Source organism: Polyodon spathula, chromosome 10 (genome assembly GCF_017654505.1).
Source record: "Polyodon spathula isolate WHYD16114869_AA chromosome 10, ASM1765450v1, whole genome shotgun sequence".
Taxonomy (NCBI): domain Eukaryota; kingdom Metazoa; phylum Chordata; class Actinopteri; order Acipenseriformes; family Polyodontidae; genus Polyodon; species Polyodon spathula.
Window position 1 is genome coordinate 503779 of NC_054543.1, and position 17686 is coordinate 521464.

At 44.8% G+C, this 17686-nt stretch overlaps 1 pseudogene; it reads left to right on the forward strand.

Annotated features, from left to right (window-relative positions):
• Nucleotides 1–252: 252 nt before the first annotated feature.
• Nucleotides 253–17686, forward strand: part of LOC121321691 — a 28829-nt pseudogene continuing 11395 nt past the window's right edge.

The window sequence follows — 17686 nt, forward strand, 5'->3', positions numbered from 1 at the left end:
TTCCATGGCACATGTATAACTCATATCAACATTTACAGAATATTTCATTTAGTGCCGGTTTAATACTTTCTCATTCGCGCTATTTTGTTTTGCTGGAATAGGTAGTCTAATTATCATAAAATAACGATATTTAATAAAAGGGTTGAAAGTGTACAGTTTACAGACAGCAAATCAAACTAGCCATGTAATTAATAATGGTCATTCAGCTTGTTAATATTAATGAGGGGGCGTGTCTCGAGATAATGCGGACAGGCAGGAAGACGCCGCTCAGCGAGAAGAACACAGTGCTTTGGTTGGAGGCACATTGAATACATGGGATCTACGCGATTGCGTATTAAAGTCTTGTCCTGGTGTAATGGATTTAAAACATTTTGCTGACGGACATTTCTGCTTTAACAGAAAAAGGTAAGGTACCGCGGTCTTCGTTTCATGTTGTTAAAAACAAAACAGAAACATTCTGGTGCTGACTGTTCCCCAGCTCTGCCCCGGGGTATAAATCATACTGGTAATGCACAGATAACGCTCTGATAATAGCAGCTACATTCATGACTGAGCTGTGTGAGATTTGTAATAAGTTATATCTCCATATACACTGTTTATATTAGACCGTATGGATGCAACCAATACAGAAAGTCTTTTCGCGCAGCTTGTGTTCGTGTAGTTGTTTGTGTGTATGTGTGTATTTATAAACTGTATGCATATGCGAATAATGGATATCTCAGTGCGGTGTCGATTACCCATTTTATAAACGACTTGCGGTCCTGTGTGCTGACTTGTGGCAATGTGTTTCATTGCAACATAATGTTCATTAAGTGCGGGATGCAAACCTGTGTTGATTCAATAGACGGGCTGCGCCTCCTACTATGTAAACCAGATGGGAGTTATTCTTAAGCTATTGGTGACGAATCCTTCACCAGATAGAGCTCGGGTTATAGGTGCATGAGCTACAGTACAGTATGCATGTCGTTCCATGTCAGTCACCCACTTTGGAATCTGGGGACCTCCAGTCAAAGCTGTCACTTCCTCTCTCTATTGCAGGTTCTAACCAGCACCTTGTGTGCAGGAAGGGTACTGCACACTTCCTCTCTCTATTGCAGGTTCTAACCAGCACCTTGTGTGCAGGAAGGGTACTGCACACTTCCTCTCTCTATTGCAGGTTCTAACCAGCACCTTGTGTGCAGGAAGGGTACTGCACACTTCCTCTCTCTATTGCAGGTTCTAACCAGCACCTTGTGTGCAGGAAGGGTACTGCACACTTCCTCTCTCTATTGCAGGTTCTAACCAGCACCTTGTGTGCAGGAAGGGTACTGCACACTTCCTCTCTCTATTGCAGGTTCTAACCTGCACCTTGTGTGCAGGAAGGGTACTGCACACTTCTTCTCTCTATTGCAGGTTCTAACCTGCACCTTGTGTGCAGGAAGGGTACTGCACACTTCCTCTCTCTATTGCAGGTTCTAACCAGCACCTTGTGTGCAGGAAGGTTACTGCACACTTCCTCTCTCTATTGAAGCACTTACGATTTCTTATGCAAGAGACTGCAATACAGCCGCATTGTGAGTCTCTTTGTTCTGTCACTCTTCATTTTAAATAACCAGCTCTCCTTGTTCAGGGTAAATGAAGCTGTGGGTTTTACCCAGAAACCAAAAATATCGTCATGTAATCCCATTGTCTCTATTTAGTCTTGATTTTCCAAACACAAAACCGAAACTCAAACATACATTATGTGTTTCTAATAGTTTAAATGTTTATAGTGATTTTAAGTAGCAGCTTACGTTAATTCAATGTTTGCCACAGACACACGCACATGCATAGTGTAAATTCCTCTATTGTCATTCTGATAAACCCTTGTATTAAGTCCCAGTTGACTTGCTAGAACAAGCTGCTGTGTTTGTGTGCCACTGTAAACTAAGCCCTCATTGAAATGGGAGGTTCAGGGGACACTGTTAAAGGGAATGCCTGTAGAAGTGTATGTTCCCTTTATTAGTGTTACAGAGATTTGCAGCTGGTCTGTGTAAAACTGTGGCTTTTAAAAAGCATACAGCCGTGCAAAAGCTTTTCATCTGCTGGTGATGGCAGAGTGCTTTTGAAACTCTACTCTATATAGCATTGTAAAGTGTTCCCATGTAAACATATATAGTTCAATATAGAGTAGAGTTTAGTGTAACACAATACACTGCCCTGTACTTATATGTGCCAATCTCGCTTCTTTGTTACTGCACACCCACCCTATCTCGCTTCTTTGTTACACCCCCACTCTACTTCGGTTCTTTGTTATGCACCCCCACTCTACTTTGGTTCTTTGTTGTGCACCCCCACTATACCTCGGTTCTTTGTTGTGCACCCCCACTCTATCTCGGTTCTTTGTTACGCACACCCACTCTACTCCGGTTCTTTGTTGTGCACCCCCACTATACCTTGGTTCTTTGTTATGCACCCCCACTCTACTTTGGTTCTTTGTTATGCACCCCCACTCTACTTTGGTTCTTTGTTGTGCACCCCCACTCTACCTTGGTTCTTTGTTGTGCACCCCCACTATACCTTGGTTCTTTGTTGTGCACCCCCACTCTACCTTGGTTCTTTGTTATGCACCCCCACTCTACTTCGGTTCTTTGTTGTGCACCCCCACTCTGCTTTGGTTCTTTGTTGTGCACCCCCACTCTGCTTTGGTTCTTTGTTGTGCACCCGCACTCTGCTTTGGTTCTTTGTTGTGCACCCGCACTCTGCTTTGGTTCTTTGTTGTGCACCCGCACTCTGCTTTGGTTCTTTGTTGTGCACCCGCACTCTGCTTTGGTTCTTTGTTGTGCACCCGCACTCTGCTTTGGTTCTTTGTTGTGCACCCGCACTCTGCTTTGGTTCTTTGTTGTGCACCCCCACTATACCTCAGTTCTTTGTTACTGCACCCGCACTGATCCTATCATTAGAGAGGCAAGCCTTTGGAATGTAGATGAACTGTAACACAGCCCACACAACAGAAGCAGTTCAAAGATATTCATTAAAACAAACAAAACTTCACCAGGTTTTACCAAAGCAGTGGCACTGACATTCACACTGACTTTTAGAATAAAATATTGTGTAAATAATTATGATAATATGAGTAAACAATGCGGTTTAAAGAGCTCCCATATCAAGCTCTGTTCTCATATGTCAAAGATTTGTAATGGGTTATGAACGAGTGCCCTGTCCATTCTCTCTTCAATTGAAAAGTATCTGCTTGAACACATGACAGTTCATAACAGTACAGAGTTAATATAAATATAGTGTAAATATGAAGATGGTAACATGAGTTATTCATAAATGTCAGTTAGCAAGATAAGTTGATGCCTTTTAAAATTATTTAAAGAACCAATATGAATTGAACTGGATGTCATATTAATGTTGATTTTTTTCTTTATGCATTCTGTTTAAACTTATATGCACATGTATATAATGCATGTATTGTATTGTCTTTGAAATTAACATAAACATAATTCACACAAACAAAAAATCTACAAATGTATGTTTATTCCAGACACACATGCCGGTAAATAAGAATATCAGTAGTACTCTGAAGTAAACGATACACAGGCGAGCTAGCTACACCAACAGCAGCAGTTGTGAGGCTGTTGCTATGGCGATGGCATAAAAAAATTGTAGCAATGCGGCTTGCTGGTGCGCTGGCTCTTTAATAATTGTTATTCGAAGGCTTTTAACTGACACAGGTTTGCAAAGACGCGGCACGCTGGAAGCACAGTGACAGCTGAGGCCTTGAAGAAGTAGGCTTGAGTCGGGATTGCATGTCCGCTGTTACACAATCAAATCAAACAAGATGAGGAAGATTCTCATGTCTGCTGGGCAGTGATCAGTACAGCTGGAGCCGCAGGATCTGAAAAAGGGATTGATTTTATCTGGAGCCAATGCCATGGGGTTTGGTGAAATATCCCCTCTACTCTTGGCTCATCTCTGATTTTCATGAATATTGTAATAGATCAATTAAATTTACATGTGAGCGGTATCATCTATTGCTGTCACTCATTCTGTCAGCTTTCTCTATCTGATTTAAAATGCATGGAGGCAATTCATTTTATCCTGGATCCTTATTAGACTGTTACTTGGAATTGCTTGCAAACTGTTTTTTCTTCCTACAAGCAAAAAGACACGGTCACTTCGTTTTAAAGACACGGTCACTTTGTTTTAAAGACACGGTCATCACAAGCATTTGCAGGCAGATTGACACCCGAGCACAGTGAAGACTAAACACTATAGTTTTATATCAGTGACGCTTTGACTTTGAGGTTCTTTTAGGATATTTCAGTGTAGTATTTAATGCTCTGTGCTCTCAGTATAATATTTGTGGTCATGCACACACTTCACAAGATTTTGTTGTTGAAACAAGTTTGGGGAGAAAACTAATTCTGTGTGGCAACCCACCCTTGACCATTCTCGAACTTCCTCTGAAATATTAGAATGTACATTTGAAATTTGAAAAAGTGGCTTAGATATGAATTCTTCATTCTTACAGTAATATTAGCTGCCTGAAAAGGAATGCAGAACATTTTTTATCGCTGGAAATATCTGTAACCCAATGAGATGAATCAGCCCAGCCCTCTAACGCTGTATGTTGCTCTTTTAGAAACAAAAAATAGAAAGAGAAAATAATTTGGCAGTATTTTAACAAGAATTTAAGCAACGCATTTTGCAAATTCTACAGTATTTGATATAAAAATGTCATCGCCAAGGTTCATGATTTTCTAAGTGCAGGAACGGGGGCTGAAATCTGGCATTGCACTGAGGCAGCTGGCCACCCCTGCTACTGCCTTTTAACAATTAATAAGCTGCGTAATTCCTCCCTTTACCAGAGCTCAGAAGGATGAAACACTGGTTCAGTACAGCACCTGATGCTAGAGTGCATCACTCACCTGTCCTGTTTCCTCCCCACTGAGAATAGGTACACACTGTCCCTTTAAATTCCAAGACTGAAGGCTCATTCATTACGGAGATGAAGCTAATGGTTATTTTTGCTGTGCAGCTTTCCCCTCCAGGAAGATGCGTTCATGCTGGCAGTGCCCTCATAAGACAAGTGCCTGGAACCCTTCCTCTGCAGCAGCGCACTGTGGAGCTTTCTCACGGTCTGGGAGAATGAAGATGAGCTCCTCAGCTGTGCCCCTGCTCCTCTGCACCTTTCTCCTGGGATCCGCGGGTTACCCTTTCAATTCAGCGGTGGATGTGGATGTTACTCCCAGGACCACGATACTCTGCCATGGTAAGAGACACCCAGGGCCTTGTTCATTCTCTGGAGGTATGCTGGCTCCTCGTTAGTGCTTTCCATTAGCACATTGCTTAGAGACTGAGTAGTGCATGGCACAGAGAAGGCCTTCACACAAAACCCCTTTTATCTATGCTGGCATCAAGCTTAAAAACAACATCATTGCTTAAGCTTGTCATGCAGTGGTGTGCTTCTTAGTTTTATTTATTAGGCAACTGAAAAGTTATTTTTTTAAATCATGTTTATTTGATCAAGGGTTTAGTGAAATGCCCAGAAGGATGATGAAACCCTTGGCATTGTTTGCAGCTTTACAAAATAAATATCACTGGTTTATTAATCATTTTACATTTACATTAACAAAACACCAAAACATTCTTATGGATAATGTTGAGTTACTTTTTGGGTCAAGGTGAAAAAAAAGCACCCAAGTGAATTGACTGCTGTGTATTTGTGAGCAATGCAATGAAGCGGTGCAGAGGAATTCAGCAAATAGAAGTGTCTCCGCGCCCCAGCGGGAGCCCCAGCGGAGCCCCCGCGGGAGGCTGCACAGACCCTGAGTACACTTCACTGTATTTTGGTTAATGAGAACCATTATTACTATCAGAGGGTTATTCTTTCCCATGTCTCTGAGTTCGAAATGCACGTTTAGTCGTCTGCTGTTAGTTGCTACCCATACTGAAGAATCTGGTCGCTATAACAAGGAACATCCCTGAAATACTTTGGCATATCGAGGCAATGTTATGCATGACAGCTGAAGGCCGATCATGCCGGATATGAAGCCCAGAGTAGTGAGTAATGAGCAAAATAACCCAAAGTTGCCTCAGCAAGTGTTTTAAATTTACTGGCCGATTTAAGTACACACGCGCGCATACACAGACATGCATACGCACATACACAGACAGATACACACATGCATATGCACATACAGACACACGCGTGCACACATGCATACGCACGTACACACGCGCAACGCACATACAGACACACACATTTATACACACATACACAGACACATGCGCACGCACACACACATGCACGCACGCTCACGGCTGAGAACCTCACCTGAGCTTCCCTAGAGGAAAGATTTGACCAAAACGAATGTGACAGCTGCCCACATTTACATTGTTCCTGCCTGATGTACAGTGGCACAACGCTGTTCATACAGCTCCTGGTCGTATACATTAGATTTGCATATAGTTGTGGTTTGTGCTATTCTTGACTCCATGTTAGGAAATTTGAATTCTCTTTTGTCGTGATGTGCCTGAGCTTACATGCTGTACAGTAGGTATTGTCTACTCACACATTTGAGGACAGGCCTCTTGCTGTACAGTAGTGTCCACTCTCACAGCATGGGGACAGGGACTCTTGCTGTACAGTAGATAGTGTCCACTCACACATCATGATGACAGGCCCTCTTGCTGTACAGTAGGTAGTGTCCACTCTCACAGCATGGGGACAGGGACTCTTGCTGTACAGTAGGTATTGTCCACTCACACATCATGATGACAGGCCCTCTTGCTGTACAGTAGGTAGTGTCCACTCTCACAGCATGGGGACAGGGACTCTTGCTGTACAGTAGGTATTGTCCACTCACACATCATGATGACAGGCCCTCTTGCTGTACAGTAGGTAGTGTCCACTCTCACAGCATGGGGACAGGCCTTCTCTGTTCAAAGCACCTCTTGCTGATGCTTGTAGGAATTGCTATTCTTGTGTGAGCTGGAGGACATCCGTCAGCCACAACTAGATAGCTGACTCGGGGCAGTTCCCAAGATTGCTTGGGTGGCAATCATTTGAGATTGCAATCTATGTAGGTCCCAAGTGAGGAGTTCATACAGCAGATGTGAAGCTTATCAGTGGGAGGCAGTTCAAGGAAAAACAATATCTAAAGCCTCCGCTCTCTCTCTCGCTGTCTCGCTCTCGCTCTCTGTCGCTGTCTCTCTCCCTCTCTCTCTGATCCCAGTATAAGAAATGCTTACTTATTGCTTCAGGTACAGATTTAGACATGTTTTGTTTGTATGTAGGTTTTTCTGATCTCGATTGTAGACACATGCGTGGTCTCTTTTTCTTTGTTTCCCAGCTAACTGAAACGCAGAATAGCTTGTATGGGTGTTGCATTTATAAGTCTCTATTTCAATATTACAGTTGCTTGTGCATTTATATGTTCACTAGCAATGAAATTTTATCCGCACACAGTCACCTTGCAAAGTATCCCTAGAAACGCTTCCCTTAAATGTCCCGTCTGAGATGAGAATGGGATGTTCCTTAACTAGTTCTTGGAACGAGAGGTTGAAAGAGACTGCATGAGAATGCATTTTGTTACAGTTAATTTGCATAGAGATTAAAGTAACTGGTTTTTCACTGATCTTGAGTCTTGTGTTTCCAATTCACTGGGCACTTAGACAAACAACTGGAAGCCCTTGGTTTGAACTAGCTTTCAGATGAGATTCTTCCACTCAGATGTGTTTGTTTTTTTTTTTGTGGAAAATAGTCCTTGACCTATTTAGAGGCTTGCTAAGATCACATGTGTTTTAGTTAAAGCACATCATATTCTCCAGTCAACTGTCAGTAACTCCGCTCTTGGGGGGGAACACATGACACACACTCACACACACGCTCTCCACACACACACAGGCACTCTCACATCATTTACACACACACGTGTTATCAATTTAATAAATATCCTGGCTTCCCCTTTGGTTTCTCATTTGCTGTGTGCATATGCAGCCATGTCCTTGAAATGAAGAGCCCACTTTGATATAACTGCAGGGTTTCTACACACAGGGAATGGTACGGCTGAAACAAGGTCACTAAGAGCAAGGCGTTGATTCCTACAGTATAATTTGAATGTGGTGGGCCTGCATATATTAACAGGCATTGCTGAAAGTTTTGTTCAGTATTGCACTCGGCTCCGCTCAGTTGAGAAAACACATTTATTAAAGCTAATACGAACACAGCCTGCTCCCCGACACACTTACCTGAGTGTTCTCGCTCCTGCCACTACACATTACACAAGTGACTTTAAGGTCAGAAAGCAACATATAGCTGATTCACTGTCCTTTGAGAGTGTTTGTTTGGTTAGCTGCATTTTAACATTTTATGGTTAGCTGCACTGGAACATTTCAAAACTGATCAATAGATCAATACTGTTGGTGCAGGGGCAAACTGGTTTTAAAGATTCATTTCAGGATTCAAAGTCAGGCTCGGTTGTTGGTTACTAGTTTTTTAACATTTTGTTTTGGTTTCCCTATTAGGAAAAAAGCAAATGGTGGATAACTTTGATAAATCTGACCCCATATATTTAGCAATGTCCAAAAAATCACTCAATGTAATTTCAAGTGACCAGAAAAAATGAGAACATCATTGCCTGTGGGAAGAGAGCTGAGAGAGACATCAGGCCTGTCTTATTCATCCCAGGAATCAGCAGTGATCTCTACGTGCTGATGAGCCGATCCCATCAGTGGGCAGGGCTCTGACTTCATCCCAGGAATCAGCAGTGATCTCTACGTGCTGATGAGCCGATCCCCTCCGTGGGCAGGGCTCTGACTCCCAGGAATCAGCAGTGATCTCTACGTGCTGATGAGCCGACCCCCCTCCGTGTGCAGGGCTCTGACTCCCAGGAATCAGCAGTGATCTCTACGTGCTGATGAGCCGATCCCATCAGTGGGCAGGGCTCTGACTCCCAGGAATCAGCAGTGATCTCTACGTGCTGATGAGCCCACCCCCCTCCGTGTGCAGGGCTCTGACTCCCAGGAATCAGCAGTGATCTCTACGTGCTGATGAGCCGATCCCATCCGTGTGCAGGGCTCTGACTCCCAGGAATCGGCAGTGATCTCTACGTGCTGATGAGCCGATCCCATCAGTGGGCAGGGCTCTGACTCCCAGGAATCAGCAGTGATCTCTACGTGCTGATGAGCCGATCCCATCAGTGGGCAGGGCTCTGACTCCCAGGAATCGGCAGTGATCTCTACGTGCTGATGATCCCCTCTGCAGGGCTCTGACTCCCAGGAATCGGCAGTGATCTCTACGTGCTGATGAGCCGATCCCATCAGTGGGCAGGGCTCTGACTCCCAGGAATCCTACGTGCTGATGAGCCGATCCCATCAGTGTGCAGGGCAGGAATCAGGGCTCTGACTCCCATCGGTGATCTCTACGTGCTGATGAGCCCACCCCCATCTGCAGGGCTCTGACTCCCAGGAATCGGCAGTGATCTCTACGTGCTGATGAGCCGATCCCATCAGTGGGCAGGGCTCTGACTCCCAGGAATCGGCAGTGATCTCTACGTGCTGATGAGCCGATCCCATCAGTGGGCAGGGCTCTGACTCCCAGGAATCGGCAGTGATCTCTACGTGCTGATGAGCCGATCCCATCAGTGGGCAGGGCTCTGACTTCATCCCAGGAATTTTACAGTGCCTCCTGGGGGGAAATGCAGGCCAGTGGACAAATCCGAACCAACCTGCTTTCCCAAATGTTACTCTGCAGAGCGGGCAGCAGTCATTATCCCCACTAAAGTGTAAGTCCCATAGTGAAATCAGAAGGGAACAGCACTGTATAGATTTAACCTTCAAAAGAATAGCTGCATTGCATTGCACACCCTGAGCATTATTTGTTGTGATGATTATCCCCATCAAGGTGTTCCGTTAAAAGGACTAAGCTTGTATCAATTCTTAAAGGTGCTCATAAAAGCATCCTACAAATGAAAATTGTTTAGTAGCTCCAGGGTAAAATGCTGGCAAAACTACATTTATAAAAATGAGTTCCCGTGTTCACTGGTGGAGATCCTGAAGAGATTTAACAATGAACCTGCACGAAGCAGCTTGGATTTGTTCTTTTTGGAGGATAGAAGACCATGCCATCCAAGTGCTGGAGAGTGACTCACCCCTGGTCTAGGCGGAAGTGTGATGATGACTCATCAGTATTCATGAGTTTCAGTCCTTGGCTTGGAGCAATATACCAACAAAATAAATAGAATGTGCAGATGTCAATGTGAATTTTGCAATGTTGAGACTCCTGCAGAGGAAGGAGGAAAAGCTAAGCATTTATGAGCAGTGCTCCTTGCCTGCCTACATCCACTAACAGAATCCTGCATGATTGTGTAAGACATGTGGGAGGCAGCTACAAAACTTCCTGATGAACTCTATAACAAGAGTGGAGCCGTCATTGTACACAGCTCTGCAGTCCTGGAGTGGAGCTGTCATCGCTAGACCTGTACACAGCTCTGCAGTATTGAAAGAATCTCATTATACAAAACTGAGCCCTCCATCAGTACTAAGCTTCTCTCAGACTGCCTAGTCAAGAAAAAACATGCTTTTCATTGTTTTACACAGATTATTTCTCCTGTCTGTGCTGTTATATATTACACAATAAAATGTTGCATGTTTCCAAAGGTACTTAGTAATTTTAATAAGAAATGTAATACAGGTATGCAGAATAAGCAACATACAAGGCAAGCAACAGAATATAACAAAAACAGTGTGGGCTTACTTGATTGACTCTTGAATGATGTCATTTGTAGAATAAATGTTTTTACAGTCCATGGAAGATTTTTTTAATCACTGTAGCCCACAGAAATCAACAGGGAAGACGAAGAGCCGGATTGAAAAACCAAACAGCGAATACTTTCAGTCAACCGTGTCATTTTTTCCATTTAGGCTTGGATGACTTATTTTTATTTTTTATTTTTATTTCTTCCTCGATTGAAAGCGAGGCAAATGGCGTATGAATTAAAAAAAAAAAAAAAAAAAAAAAAAAAAGTCTGCAATGTGCTGTATGGAAATCGAAACTTAAGTGAGTAACCACACGTGACCCATAACCTGCCTGGCAACAGATACGTCAAGATTAAATCTAATTATAAGTGGTAGAGGCTAGCCTCAAAATTGCATCATGTAGCCAATACGAATAAATGAAAACTTGACAGACAGACAGAGGGTGATTGCAGGTTGAAGACCCAGAATCCCACCCATTTTGAGGCTGCATGTTAGCCAGTAGCAATACAGTATACCTTGGGAAGCATGACGTAAGGTAACCTTTTTATTACTTTTACAAAAGTACACGTAGACCTAGCCTCCATAGCCTCTTATGACGAGCCACCACTGATTCATATATGATCTGTGTTTTACTTTTCTTTCTTCACAGCTGAAGAAGGGCTTTTGTCTGGAACACCCTGAAATAAATAATTTCCAAATCATTTAAACCTTTTGTGCACATACAAAAAGATACCTTTGTTTTTTATCCAAGTTGGAAATCATCTATCATTTCCATCGTGCTGTGGGTGTGTCCAAAGTATCTGTATGTAGGTGGGAGGTAGTGCAATAAATAGATTTGGCTCGGTGCCTGGATGATTATCTTTGTGTACCTTTGTTTCCAATGTGTAAGAGGCACTGGAGTAATAAAAGCCCTTCCCCTTTCATACAACCTATTGTCTTGACGATCCCACTAAACTGGCTCCTGGCAGTTTGGAAGAGCCATTTATCAATATAAAAATATAAAGGTTTTCAGGCCATGCCCTTCAGGTTGTGTGTTTTGTTGCAACGTTGATATCTCTTCAAGGGATACTGGAGCCCGGGTTCATCCTCATCCCAATCCCAGACTGCGATGCCAGATTGATCTCTCTTCAAGGGATACTGGAGCCCAGGTTCATCATCTTCATCCCAATCCCAGACCACATGTCTGATTGATCTCTCTTCAAGGGATACTGGGCCTCGGGTTCATCTTCATCCCAATCCCAGACCACAGTGCCGGATTGATCTCTCTTCAAGGGATACTGGGCCTCGGGGTTATCTTCATCCCAATCCCAGACCACAGTGCCGGATTGATCTCTCTTCAAGGGATACTGGAGCTCAGGTTCATCCCAATCCCAGACTGTGGTGCCGGATTGATCTCTCTTCAAGGGGTACTGGAGCCCAGGTTTATCTTCATCCCAATCCCAGACCACAGTGCCAGTTTGATCTCTCTTCAAGGGATACTGAAGCCCGGGTTTATCTTCATCCCAATCCCAGACCACAGTGCCAGATTGATCTCTTTTCAAGGGATACTGGGCCTCGGGGTTATCTTTGTCCCAGAACACAGTGTCTTTTTGACATCCCTTCAATCTTCATTGCTTTCCTGTGACTTTGAACCGGTTCTTTGGGTTCAGAATGCAAACCCTCCCCTCCACTGTGCTCAGCCTGTTTTGGATTGTTGTGAGGTGCTATCTGTGATAGGAGTGTCCCTTGATGCAGGATGAGGTGCATAATAAATTCTGCACGTGGCAGAAGGGAACTGAGGCAAATCAATTGGCTAAATTGATTATTTGTAAAAATGGTGTGACAGTTAATTATATCCAATGCGTTTCTTGCTTCTGCCACATGAATTCATCTGTGAATTTCACTGCATTTCCATTCAGCACCTGCAAGCCTGTGTCTGCATTTTGACTTTTAAACTGTGAAGCACAGAGTCACTTTGTGTCTTGGAACTTGGTTTCAGGAAACTAGGTTTCAGCTCACTGCACGGCACACCAGGGGAGACTTGGGTTTTGGTACAGCAAAGTTGCCTAGGTCTCCTGCTCTCCTGTAACCAGGTTTCAAGATCCTATTCCTGAAAAAGTGGCTTTGTGTTCCCTCAGCTTAAGATTTAGCAACGGTGTTAAACCATGATGTTCATCAGCTTCAGCCTGATGGGTCACTTTTATAACCTGAGAGGGTCAGACAAAGACTACAAAGGTGTTCAAACTCACATAGTCGTCCTCTAGCTCCCCAGCCCTGCCTCTGCATGCATGCATGTACACACACATATATGCACCTCGTATCGAAATGGGATGGGGAGCCTACCCCAAAAAGGTTTTTGCTTCAGCGATCTCGCTGTGTCCTGTTCACCTCCCTGTCTGGGTGTGTTTTGCAGGGTTGCTGGGTGCAGTGGTTCAGTTCTTCTCCCTGTCTGGGTGTGTTTTGCAGGGTTGCTGGGTGCAGTGGTTCAGTTTTTCTCCCTGTCTGGGCGTGTTTTGCAGGGTTGCTGGGTGCAGTGGTTCAGTTCTTCTCCCTGTCTGGGTGTGTTTTGCAGGGTTGCTGGGTGCAGTGGTTCAGTTCTTCTCCCTGTCTGGGTGTGTTTTGCAGGGTTGCTGGGTGCAGTGGTTCAGTTCTTCTCCCTGTCTGGGTGTGTTTTGCAGGGTTGCTGGGTGCAGTGGTTCAGTTTTTCTGCCTGTCTGGGTGTGTTTTGCAGGATTACTGTGTGCAGTGGTTCAGTTCTTCTCCCTGTCTGTGTGTGTTTTGCAGGGTTGCTGGGGGCCCAGCGGTTCAGCAGCTCTGCCCTGAACTACAGCACGCTGTTACTGGAAGACGAGACTGGGACCCTGTATGTTGGAGCGAGGGGGGCTTTGTTTGCTCTCAATACCAGCAACATTGCAGATAGCTCCAGCAGGACTGTGAGTACATTGTGATAGAACAGGGCTGTGGTATAACCGCAGTAAACACAGTTAGACAGGGCATCAGGAGAGGTTCTGGTGGAAGGAATGGGAAAGGTATTTCCAGACTCTCTGCTGTAGAATCAAGCAGTCCACATTACCCACGGTTTTAAAACTTGGAGTACTGCAAAGTCTTTTATAAGACAACCTCTTCTCCTCTTCAGAATAGTGCCAAGGGATCTGAAGTGTCATTAATGCCCACTTCGTATGCAGGACCTTGATTTAACATCACTCATTCGTGCAGCAAACTCAAAAGATTACTTACTGCAAATGATTGTTTCTTAATTCTTCCTTTGTTTCTCTTCATTGTTTTTTAATTTGCAGATTCATTGGGAAGCACCAGCTGATAAAAAGAAAGACTGTCACGCCAAAGGCAGGAATAATAAGGTTGCTATTTCATGTTAACAGTTCATTGAGTTTTATTAACCTGCTGTATTAACCAGGGCTTGATCACACGGCTATGTAGACATTTCATCCTCTACTGTAATATGTTTTAGTTGCATCTTTCTGTCCTGACAGTTTTACTGTATCAGCAAGACCACCTTTAGAAATGAACTACATGTCGACAAACCCTGCTTTTAAACATCGGTTCCAAACTGGTCTCTCTGTGTGCGTACTTCAGTCAGGAAGTTTCTGTGAGATAAAAAAAAAAAAAAATAATGCTTTCAGCTTGACAAAGTGTGTGATGAAGTGGGCTCAGGAAATTCTTGGTTGCTGCTTTTCTTGTGCTTTCAGTGTTTAATAGGCTCAGTTTAAAGCTGGTGCTCTTATATTCCCTTTCCCCTGCAGGCTGGCTCGGTTCTCATGCCTTTTTCCTTTGCTTGTAATTTGTGTTCTTTTTAAAATGAATTCTTGGCTGAGTAGCTCAGCTAAGATGCAAGTTCATCTGAAACCAAGTGGCTTGCCACTGTAGGCGTTGCACTTTTAATTCAGCCTCTGATCTTGGATTTGAATCCAGGATTTTGTGGATCTTTAGTCCTTTGGCCATTTTGACAAAACAGCCCTGTTTCAAGGCAGATGTTAAATAATTGTGATAGAACTGTGCTTAGCGAATCCAACACACAGCTCTCCAGTAAGACTGTCTAATCCCCTGCTTCTCTCATTTGTTACAGACAGAGTGCTTTAACCACATCAGATTCCTGCAGAGGTTCAACGAGACTCATCTCTACACCTGTGGGACCCATGCCTTCCACCCGCTCTGTGCTTATATTGTAGGCCTGCTTTTGTGCTGTCTTGTGTGTACCTTCCACTTAACACAAACAGTTATACGTTTGTGAGGTGATGAAATCAAAATGAATGTCATTTGAAATCCGACAGTATTATGCATTTTATGTAAATGAAAATGTCATGCAACATTTTTCATTTCTACACGACATACACCCACATTATCAGACATCTACTGTATGCAAAAAACAATGCTAAGTGTAACTGCTGAGTGCATTTATCATGCATTTAGCTTGATGGAATATGAGAGTTGGAAGGATTCTTCTCAAGACTAAACAGACCCCGTTCTTTCAGGACACAGAGCAGTTCCGTCTGTCCTCTGGCTTCGAGGAGGGGTCAGAGAAGTGCCCTTACGACCCGGCTAAAGGGTACACCGGACTCCTAGTAGGTATGGCATATCCCCACCTGACTGGCCACACTTTCCTATCTATCTGTCTGTCTGTCTTGATCTCTTCGTGGACACACTTTTCAGCTAGTCCCTTAGGGGCTGCTTTTTAACACCCATCCCACTACACACCTGGGTTTTATTAGACCATTTTACAATCTTCTACCGCTCCCACTACACACCCGGGTTTTATTAAACCATTTTACAATCTTCTACCCTTCCCACTACACACCTGGGTTTTATTAAACCATTTTACAATCTTCTACCCCTCCCAGTTATTAAACCATTTTAAAGCAGAGAGAATCTCCCTATAGATTGGACCACAGCTTTTTATAAGACCGTGTTGTAGCAGAAAGAGGGTGTTGCATGATCTCAGTGAATGCCGTCTCTCCACAGACGGTGAGATGTACACGGCGACACAGTACGAGTTCCGCAGTGTGCCAGACGTCCGCCGTAACATCCCGCAGCCAATGCTGAAGACCGAGGAAACCCCTACTCGCTGGCTGGACGGTGAGCGTCGCTAGCATTGCATTAGCACAGGGGGGCCAACCCCGCTCCTGGAGAGCAGCAGATACTTCTGCGTTTCATCCCCAGTTCTCGATTACTTCATTGAACCAATTATTGTCTTAATTGGTCAACATAAAAAAAAAAAAAATTCCAGGTCTTTAGCCATTGATGATTTAAGATACCCAAAAAAGCTGCAGCGTTTGTGGCTCTCCAGGTCCAGTTTTGGCCACCCCTGCACTAGCCCGCTGCACTTCTCTGAGATCCAGCACACTGAGAATTCTTTCCCAGTGGCTGCCTGGATGAGGATCCCGCTTGCTGGAAGATGTGTTTGCTAAAGGACTGTGTTTCTGGGTTCTGTGTTGTCTAGAGGCGAACTTCGTGGGCTCTGCGATGTTGAGAGAGAGTGTTGACAGCTCCATTGGAGACGATGATAAGATCTACTTCTTCTTCACTGAGAAGAGCGATGAGGAAAGCTCCTACTTCAGCCAGTCCAAAGTGGCCAGGGTGGCTCGTGTGTGCAGAGTAAGTATAGTGAGCAGGGCTGTCTCGGAGCAGGACGGACGCTGGAGTCTCAAGTGTGCAGAGTAAGTATAGTGAGCAGGGCTGTCTCTGAGCAGGACGGACGCTGTGTAGAGTAAGTATAGTGAGCAGGGCTGTCTCGGAGCAGGACGGACGCTGGAGTCTCAAGTGTGTAGAGTAAGTATAGTGAGCAGGGCTGTCTCGGAGCAGGACGGACGCTGGAGTCTCAAGTGTGTAGAGTAAGTATAGTGAGCAGGGCTGTCTCGGAGCAGGACGGACGCTGGAGTCTCAAGTGTGTAGAGTAAGTATAGTGAGCAGGGCTGTCTCGGAGCAGGACGGACGCTGGAGTCTCAAGTGTGTAGAGTAAGTATAGTGAGCAGGGCTGTCTCGGAGCAGGACGGACGCTGGAGTCTCAAGTGTGCAGAGTAAGTATAGTGAGCAGGGCTGTCTCGGAGCAGGACGGACGCTGGAGTCTCAAGTGTCAGAGTAAGTATAGTGAGCAGGGCTGTCTCGGAGCAGGACGGACGCTGGAGTCTCAAGTGTGAGAGTAAGTATAGTGAGCAGGGCTGTCTCGGAGCAGGACGGACGCTGGAGTCTCAAGTGTGTAGAGTAAGTATAGTGAGCAGGGCTGTCTCGGAGCAGGACGGACGCTGGAGTCTCAAGTGTGTAGAGTAAGTATAGTGAGCAGGGCTGTCTCGGAGCAGGACGGACGCTGGAGTCTCAAGAGCACAACTCCACCCAGTGCTGGCATGTCAAAGCATACTGTCTCTCTGCTTCAGCCCCTAGTTAAAGAGTAACCTGATCAATAAGCGATCACATGGTGTCAGGTGCAGAGCTACAGGTGCACTTTGTACAGGAGCTAAAAGACATGCCATCTGGTCTGCCTGTGACGACCAGTACTACTACAAACACCTGAGCCAACTTCCCAACATTTCAGTGTGTTTGTTATGCCTTTCTCAAGAAAAGTGTACTTGAAAACAAATATTGGAGGTACTTGCAGGCTTTTGATGCCATGGTAACTACACTAAGGTTGGGGTTAATGATTCCTGGTGTGTCTGGCAGGGCGGGGTTAATGATTCCTGGTGTGTGGCAGGGCGGGGTTAATGATTCCTGGTGTGTGGCAGGGCGGGGTTAATGATTCCTGGTGTGTGTGTGTGTGTGTGTGGCAGGGCGGGGTTAATGATTCCTGGTGTGTGTGTGTGTGTGTGTGTGTGCAGGGCGGGGTTAATGATTCCTGGGTGTGTGTGTGTGTGTGGCAGGGCGGGGTAATGATTCCTGGTGTGTGTGTGTGTGTGTGTGTGTGGCAGGGCGGGGTTAATGATTCCTGGTGTGTGTGTGTGTGTGGCAGGGCGGGGTTAATGATTCCTGGTGT